We start from the raw sequence: 8,536 nt of genomic DNA on the forward strand, positions 1-8,536 counted from the left end.
TGTGTGTGGGTGAGTGTGAGAGTGTGAGGGCGTGGGTGAGAGTGTGTGGGTGAGAGTGTGAGAGGGTGTGTGTGTGGGTGAAAGCGTGAGTGTGTGGGTGTGAGTGTGAGAGCGTGAGTGAGTGTATTTAGAGAGCGTGAGTGTGTGGGTGAGAGTGTGTGTGTGTGGGTGAGAGTGTGAGTGTGGGTGAGTGTGTGGGTGAAAGTGTGGATGAGTGTGTGGGTGAGAGTGTGAGTGTGTGTGTGGGTGAGTGTGTGGGTGAAAGTGTGGATGAGTGTGTGGGTGAGAGTGTGAGTGTGTGTGTGGGTGAGTGTGTGGGTGAAAGTGTGGATGAGTGTGTTTAGAGAACGTGAGAGTGTGGGTGAGAGTGTGAGAGTGTGGGTGTGTGGGTGAGTGTGTGGGTGAGTGAGTGTGTGTGTGGGTGAGAGCGTGAGTGTGTGGGTGAGAGTGTGAGAGTGTGAGAGTGTGGGTGTGTGGGTGAGTGTGTGGGTGAGTGAGTGTGTGTGTGGGTGAGAGCGTGAGTGTGTGGGTGAGAGTGTGGGTGTGTGGGTGAGTGTGTGGGTGTGTGGGTGAGTGTGTGGGTGAGTGAGTGTATGTGAGAGCGTGAGAGTGTGGGTGACAGTGTCGGTGAGTGTGTTTAGAGAGCGTGAGTGTGTGGGTGAGAGTGTGAGTGTGTGGGTGAGAGTGTGAGAGTGTGTGGGTGAGTGTGTGTGTATGAAAGCGTGAGAGTGTGTGGGTAAGAGTGTGTGTGTGTATGAGAGCGTGAGTGTGTATGTGCGAGTGTGAGAGTGTGCGTGTGTGGGTAAGAGTGTGGGTGAGTGTGTTGGAGAGGGTGTGTGTGTGTGAGCCAACAGGACTCTCTCTCTCTCCCTGGTTCTCAAGGCGACCGTACACACGGGCAGCAGGAGGAGGATTGTTTGTGCACTGTACCCTGTGTGTGTGTGAGATTGTGTCAACGTGTGTGTGTGGGATTGTGTCAACGTGTGTGTGTGGGATTGTGTCAACGTGTGTGTGTGGGATTGTGTCAACGTGTGTGTGTGTGGGATTGTGTCAACGTGTGTGTGTGGGATTGTGTCAACGTGTGTGTGAGATTGTGTCAACGTGTGTGTGTGTGGGATTGTGTCAACGTGTGTGTGTGTGTGATTGTGTCAACGTGTGTGTGTGTGATTGTGTCAACGTGTGTGTGTGAGATTGTGTCAACGTGTGTGTGTGTGGGATTGTGTCAACGTGTGTGTGTGAGATTGTGTCCACGTGTGTGTGTGTGATTGTGTCAACTTGTGTGTGTGAGGTTGTGTCAACGTGTGTGTGTGGGATTGTGTCAACGTGTGTGTGTGGGATTGTGTCAACGTGTGTGTGTGAGTTTGTGTCAACGTGTGTGTGTGTGGGATTGTGTCCACGTGTGTGTGTGATTGTGTCAACGTGTGTGTGTGTGAGTTTGTGTCAACGTGTGTGTGTGGGATTGTGTCAACGTGTGTGTGTGAGATTGTGTCAACGTGTGTGTGTGGGATTGTGTCAACGTGTGTGTGTGGGATTGTGTCAACGTGTGTGTGTGGGATTGTGTCAACGTGTGTGTGTGGGATTGTGTCAACGTGTGTGTGTGAGATTGTGTCAACGTGTGTGTGTGTGGGATTGTGTCCACGTGTGTGTGTGTGATTGTGTCAACGTGTGTGTGTGATTGTGTCAACGTGTGTGTGTGGGATTGTGTCCACGTGTGTGTGTGTGATTGTGTCAACGTGTGTGTGTGATTGTGTCAACGTGTGTGTGTGGGATTGTGTCAACGTGTGTGTGTGAGTTTGTGTCAACGTGTGTGTGTGAGTTTGTGTCAACGTGTGTGTGTGGGATTGTGTCAACGTGTGTGTGGGATTGTGTCAACGTGTGTGTGTGAGGTTGTGTCAACGTGTGTGTGTGGGATTGTGTCAACGTGTGTGTGGGATTGTGTCAACGTGTGTGTGTGAGGTTGTGTCAACGTGTGTGTGTGGGATTGTGTCAACGTGTGTGTGGGATTGTGTCAACGTGTGTGTGTGAGGTTGTGTCAACGTGTGTGTGTGGGATTGTGTCAACGTGTGTGTGTGTGATTGTGTCAACGTGTGTGTGTGGGATTGTGTCAACGTGTGTGTGTGGGATTGTGTCAACGTGTGTGTGTGTGATTGTGTCAACGTGTGTGTGTGTGAGTTTGTGTCAACGTGTGTGTGTGTGATTGTGTCAACTTGTGTGTGTGAGGTTGTGTCAACGTGTGTGTGTGGGATTGTGTCAACGTGTGTGTGTGGGATTGTGTCAACGTGTGTGTGTGTGAGATTGTGTCAACGTGTGTGTGTGATTGTGTCAACGTGTGTGTGTGATTGTGTCAACGTGTGTGTGTGTGAGATTGTGTCAACGTGTGTGTGAGGTTGTGTCAACGTGTGTGTGTGTGATTGTGTCAACGTGTGTGTGTGTGTGATTGTGTCAACGTGTGTGTGTGTGATTGTGTCAACGTGTGTGTGTGATTGTGTCAACGTGTGTGTGAGGTTGTGTCAACGTGTGTGTGTGTGATTGTGTCAACGTGTGTGTGTGTGGGATTGTGTCAACGTGTGTGTGAGGTTGTGTCAACGTGTGTGTGTGTGATTGTGTCAACGTGTGTGTGTGGGATTGTGTCAACGTGTGTGTGAGATTGTGTCAACGTGTGTGTGTGTGATTGTGTCAACGTGTGTGTGTGTGGGATTGTGTCAACGTGTGTGTGAGGTTGTGTCAACGTGTGTGTGTGTGATTGTGTCAACGTGTGTGTGTGAGGTTGTGTCAACGTGTGTGTGTGTGGGATTGTGTCAACGTGTGTGTGTGTGATTGTGTCAACGTGTGTGTGTGTGGGATTGTGTCAACGTGTGTGTGAGGTTGTGTCAACGTGTGTGTGTGGGATTGTGTCAACGTGTGTGTGAGGTTGTGTCAACGTGTGTGTGTGGGATTGTGTCAACGTGTGTGTGGGATTGTGTCAACGTGTGTGTGTGTGTGTGTAAATTAACGTGTATGTATTATATACACATGTCTGAATGATTGTGACTGAGAGTGTGTGTGTGTAAAATAGTAGCTTTTGTGTGTGTGAGAGTACATGTCGTTAATTACCGTGGTGTGAATGGGTGTGCAGAGTGTGTAAATGTTTGCATGTAAAAATCCACGTGTGGATGTGTGTGTGAATAGGTGTAAATGTGAGTGTGTAAATGTTTTTGAGTGTGTAAAGTAACGCGTGTGTGTGTGTGTGCTCGCTAACAGCACTTGCCCCAACAGTCTGTTAAGGCTACACGGGGGATCTTTGTATTTGTCTGTGTGTAAACATGGGGGAGCGGTGGCGCAGCGGTTAGCGCACTGCGCGACGAACCCATCCACCCGAGTTCGATTCTCGCTCACAGCCACCAACACCAGCAACGAACGATTACTGTATCTTGAACCGGTGCTGGGCCTCCCCTAGGTCGACTCGGCCTCGAACGAGTACCCGGTGCGGTGTGTAGAGGGGAGACATAGGCGGCCGGGCGTGGTGCTGGCCACCCACCCCCTCGTGTGCTAACTTGCTAACAGCACTTGCCACAACGGTTTGTTTGCAGGCTCTACGGGGAGATATTTGTGTTAAGATGTTAAAACACCGGACTGAATCCCTTTTTCAACTAATCCTGACTGCATTAACCACATATAATTGTGGTGAACATGCGAACACAAAAACACGCTCTGATTGTCTATGATGGCATTGTCTTTGAAGCTGATTGGTCCACACCAGAGACAGCTTTCCTTAGAGCCTCGTCTCAAGCAGTGTGAGACCAGAGGACGCCGCCAAAAGGCGACAGGCACAAGGGCAATGCCACTATGAGGACATTGAGAGCTCGGGGTTTGAGCATCTACATCATGGGACCTTCCTTGCCAGTTTGATCTGTGTTCTACTAAAACACTAAAGTCTCAAGACTCGCTTTACAGGAGGGTCCTGCCGGGTGTTTTGTCGCAGTCGGGGACGATGTTGCAGGCGATTACTCAAACGCGCATTGAGATATTTGCCCAACAGCAATTTCCGTGCACTGTGTGGCTTTTACAAATGTGCCGGTGGACACGGTAACGTTACCAGCGGTGTCACAAGATCGGCCTCTGTGGAAGGGGAGGATGAGGAGCGGCTCGTTTAAGGAGACCCCCTCCTGGGCCAAGTCGCCCTCCAGCAACGGACGGAGGAGCGACGCTCACAACAACGAGCGGAGCGCCGGGGAGATTAAAACGCAGAGACGCAATTTGCCGGTCGCCTGGGGCAGTCAGCCCCATGGCACAAACCACCTGGGGGCCCGACACGTGACCTCCTGTCAGCAGCGAGCCTTCGACACTTCACGTGTGGGCCCTCAAGGTGCACCCAGCCTGGCACAAAGCGCCGGTGTTGAGCGTCGCCGCCGCTGAGTTGCGAACGACGGCCGCTGCTGTGGAAGTGTAAAGTCCGACCGACTGTGTGACGACGACGATGATGATGAGGATGAAGCGTGGTCACCACGTCTACGCATCTATATCAGGAACGAAACAGGTGCACTTCTCCACAAATCTGGCTGTCGCCTGATGAAGCTGGTTGTAATTACTGGCGAAACGTCGTACTCGGATTGTAAATGTTGTGGCTTGGCTCTCCAACACACCGGTGATGCTGTACTAGTACACTACACTACTATACACTACACTATACACTACACAATACATTACACAATACATTACACTACTATACACTACACAATACACTACACAATACACTACTATACACTACACTATACACTACACTACTATACACTACACTATACACTACACTACTATACACTACACTACTATACACTACACTACTATACACTACACTATACACTACACTACTATACACTACACTATACACTACACTACTATACATTACACTATACACTACACTACTATACACTACACTATTATATACTACACTACTATACACTATACTACTATACACTACACTACTATACACTACACTACTTTACACTACACTATACACTACACAATGCATTACACTATACACTACACTACTATACACTACACTACTATACACTACACTATACACTACACTGTACACTACACAATACACTACACAATACACTACACTATACACTACACTGTACACTACACTATACACTACACTATTATACACTACACTACTATACACTACACTATACACTACACAATACACTACACTATACACTACACTACTATACACTACACTACTATACACTACACTTCTATACACTACACTACTATACACTACACAATACACTACACTATAGACTACACTACACTATACTACACTATACACTACACTACTATACACTACACAATACACTACACTATACACTATACTATACTACACTATACACTACACTACTATACACTACACAATACACTACACTATAGACTACACTACACTATACTACACTATACACTACACAATGCATTACACTATACACTACACTACTATACACTACACTACTATACACTACACTATACACTACACTGTACACTACACAATACACTACACAATACACTACACTATACACTACACTGTACACTACACTATACACTACACTATTATACACTACACTACTATACACTACACTATACACTACACAATACACTACACTATACACTACACTACTATACACTACACTACTATACACTACACTTCTATACACTACACTACTATACACTACACAATACACTACACTATAGACTACACTACACTATACTACACTATACACTACACTACTATACACTACACAATACACTACACTATACACTATACTATACTACACTATACACTACACTACTATACACTACACAATACACTACACTATAGACTACACTACACTATACTACACTATACACTACTATACACTACACAATACACTACACTATACACTACACAACTATACACTACACAACTATACACTACACTACACACTAGTGCTGTACTAGTGACGAATTGGCCACGGTCTGTTTACGCGACAACCCTTACTAGTTGGCTGTGTCGGGTGGTGGCGGGTTTTAACGACACATTTATACATTTTCGCGATCGACCCCCCCCCCCCCCGAAAAAGCCCTCTATTATGAATGATGATGATGATGTGTGTGTGTATGAATGTTTCAACTCCTGTCCGGTATTGTACAAATGCGAGATTGTTGCCGACGTGCGCGAAACGTGAATTAGCGCGTGTGTCAAGCGTATGGCGCGGTACGGTCACGGTAAACCCGCCACGCTCATCCAGCAGTGGAGTGGAGGAAGGGCTGTTACAGGACAACACGTGTGCGTGTCTGTGTGTGTAGAGATGGCGATGAGTGTTAGTGCACCGCGCTACGAAGCCGGTGACCCCGAGATCGACTCCCGTTCACGGCAAATCAACACCGGCGACGATTATCTGAACCGGTCTCCCTTTAGGTCTGCTCAGCCTCAAATGTGTACGTGGTGCGGTGTGTTAATAATTACACTCGGTTCACCCCCCCCCCCACCCCCTCGTGTGCCGTGCCGGCCTTCATTAGATGCTACCTCGCTAACAGCAATTGCCCCAACAGTCTGTTCGTTGTCTCTGTGTGTGTGTAAGGTCCCAGTGTCGTCTAGCAGTCCGTCCAACTTGCTCAGCTTCAAATGACACTTCCAAACAACAACAACAACAACTGAAGACAATTAACCACTTATCAAGATCATACACAACTAACTGCCGGCTCCGATGAAGGACCCGTAACACGAAACGTTAGCTTCGTACGAATCACTCGATCGTGTCCGATCTGCTCAAAAGTGATGCCCGTGGAACGTGACATCGTCCCACGGAGTGCCACTGGCTCCAGCCCTTTCGCGTGTCTTAACAATCACTAAGAAGCCCTCGAACTTGTAACAGGAGGGGGGGGCTCTGTGGTGTAGGTGGGGGGGCACGACACGTCGCTAAAGCTGGGTAAGGGTGATCGGAGGCACCTAAACTATGAACTATTTTTATTTTATTTTACCAGGTAAGGGCCCTCTGAACTATATATACAGTAGCTGTGTTTTTTTCAGATGCGACCTGGCTGCCATAAATGATCGGCTCAACGAGGTGGGCTTCTCATCACGTGGCAGTGCACTGCAAGCCAAACACTCTTAACGCGACGGTGATTATGAACGTGGAGTGGAAAACCGGGGAGAGACACCGCAAACTCCAAATATACAGCAGCAGGCGTCAGGGTCGGGGTCGAACACACGACCTCCTGTACACCAGGCGAGGTAGTTAACATCTCCTAGCCACCGTGATGATGATGAGAGAGAGACACGCAAACTCCAAATATACAACAGCAGGCGTCAGGGTCGGGGTCTAACCCACGACCTCCTCTATACCAAGCGAGGTAGTTAACATCTCCTAGCCACCGTGATGATGATGAGAGAGAGACACGCAAACTTCAAATACGCAGCAGCAGGCGTCAGGGTCGGGATCGAACCCACGATCTCCTGTAGACCGGGCGAGGGAGTTAACATCTCCTAGCCACCGTGGTGATGATGATGATGAGAGAGAGAGACACGCAAACTCCAAATATACAGCAGCAGGCGTCAGGGTCGGGGTCGAACCCACGACCTCCTGTACACCAGGCGAGGTAGTTAACATCTCATAGACACCCCACGTCGGGCCAAATGAGGCAGGGGAAACCAGCCCTAGATGGAGCAACGATGATGAAATCAGAGAATGCGCGCAGAGTGCCAGGTTAATTAAAAGCGTCGAAGAGAGAGGGAGAGAGAGATGGTGACGGCTTGGAAAAACGAGGCTGTCATCCAGCAGTGGATCAATCACGGCCGATGACGATGCTTCAGATGGCTAGACGGATGGTCGCATTGCAAGACCGCGTGAGAGACACGTGCACCCCCCTCCCCCCCGTCAAATCCAGCAGTGGAGAGACATCATCGCGATGACGACGAGGATGATGATGATGATCATGACATTACCTTGAATTCATGGACAGTCCGTCTGCAGTTCCTGTCCTGGTCATGCCCTGTCACTCCAGCGCGACTTCTCCCCCTCCAACAACAACACAAATGCAACATTCAATGCGCCAGTGATCTAACACAAGAAAGATTCTTCTTTTTTAAACCACCGACCCCTCCCACTCCCTTCCCTCCTCGTGTGATGACCCGCGCAAGTCGCTCGCCCCTCGTCCGGTGGCTCCCAAGGGAGCCGGGAGAGCGCGCGAGGGGTGAGAGACCCTGTGGGTTGAAAGTTCTTTTCGCGAGTAAAGAGCCGGCGGAGGCAGGCAGGAGGTGGGGGGGTGGGAGTGGGGTCCGAGTGGGGTTGGTGGCAACCGCCCACAACATCGGATGGGAAGGGCGAGAGGAGGAGGATGATGGGTTTGCTCCTCCCACCAACGTTGGTGGCGGTCGCCAGCGATGCCGACCGAAGCCACAAGTTCAACCAAACCGGTACGGCCCCCGCTGGATGACAATTGTTGCCAGCACCGCTTTGCCCATCATCCGCTGCTCGATAGCGAGCGAGGTACTGAGGGCGATATTGATCCTTCCGTAAGGTAT

The 8,536-nt window shown here is 49.2% G+C and overlaps 1 protein-coding gene across 1 annotated transcript in view; it reads right to left on the bottom strand.

The window, feature by feature from the left end:
• PSKH1 (protein serine kinase H1) overlaps positions 1-8,260 on the bottom strand; it is a 52,992-nt gene extending 44,732 nt beyond the window's left edge. The window contains exon 1 of the mRNA XM_078617436.1: positions 7,958-8,260. The gene's annotated coding sequence lies outside the window, so the exon portion shown is untranslated. The remainder of the gene's footprint in view (positions 1-7,957) is intronic.
• Positions 8,261-8,536: the final 276 nt, after the last annotated feature.

This window comes from Lampetra planeri, chromosome 54 (assembly GCF_965212315.1).
Source record: "Lampetra planeri chromosome 54, kcLamPlan1.2.h2, whole genome shotgun sequence".
Classification (NCBI taxonomy): Eukaryota; Metazoa; Chordata; class Hyperoartia; order Petromyzontiformes; family Petromyzontidae; genus Lampetra; species Lampetra planeri.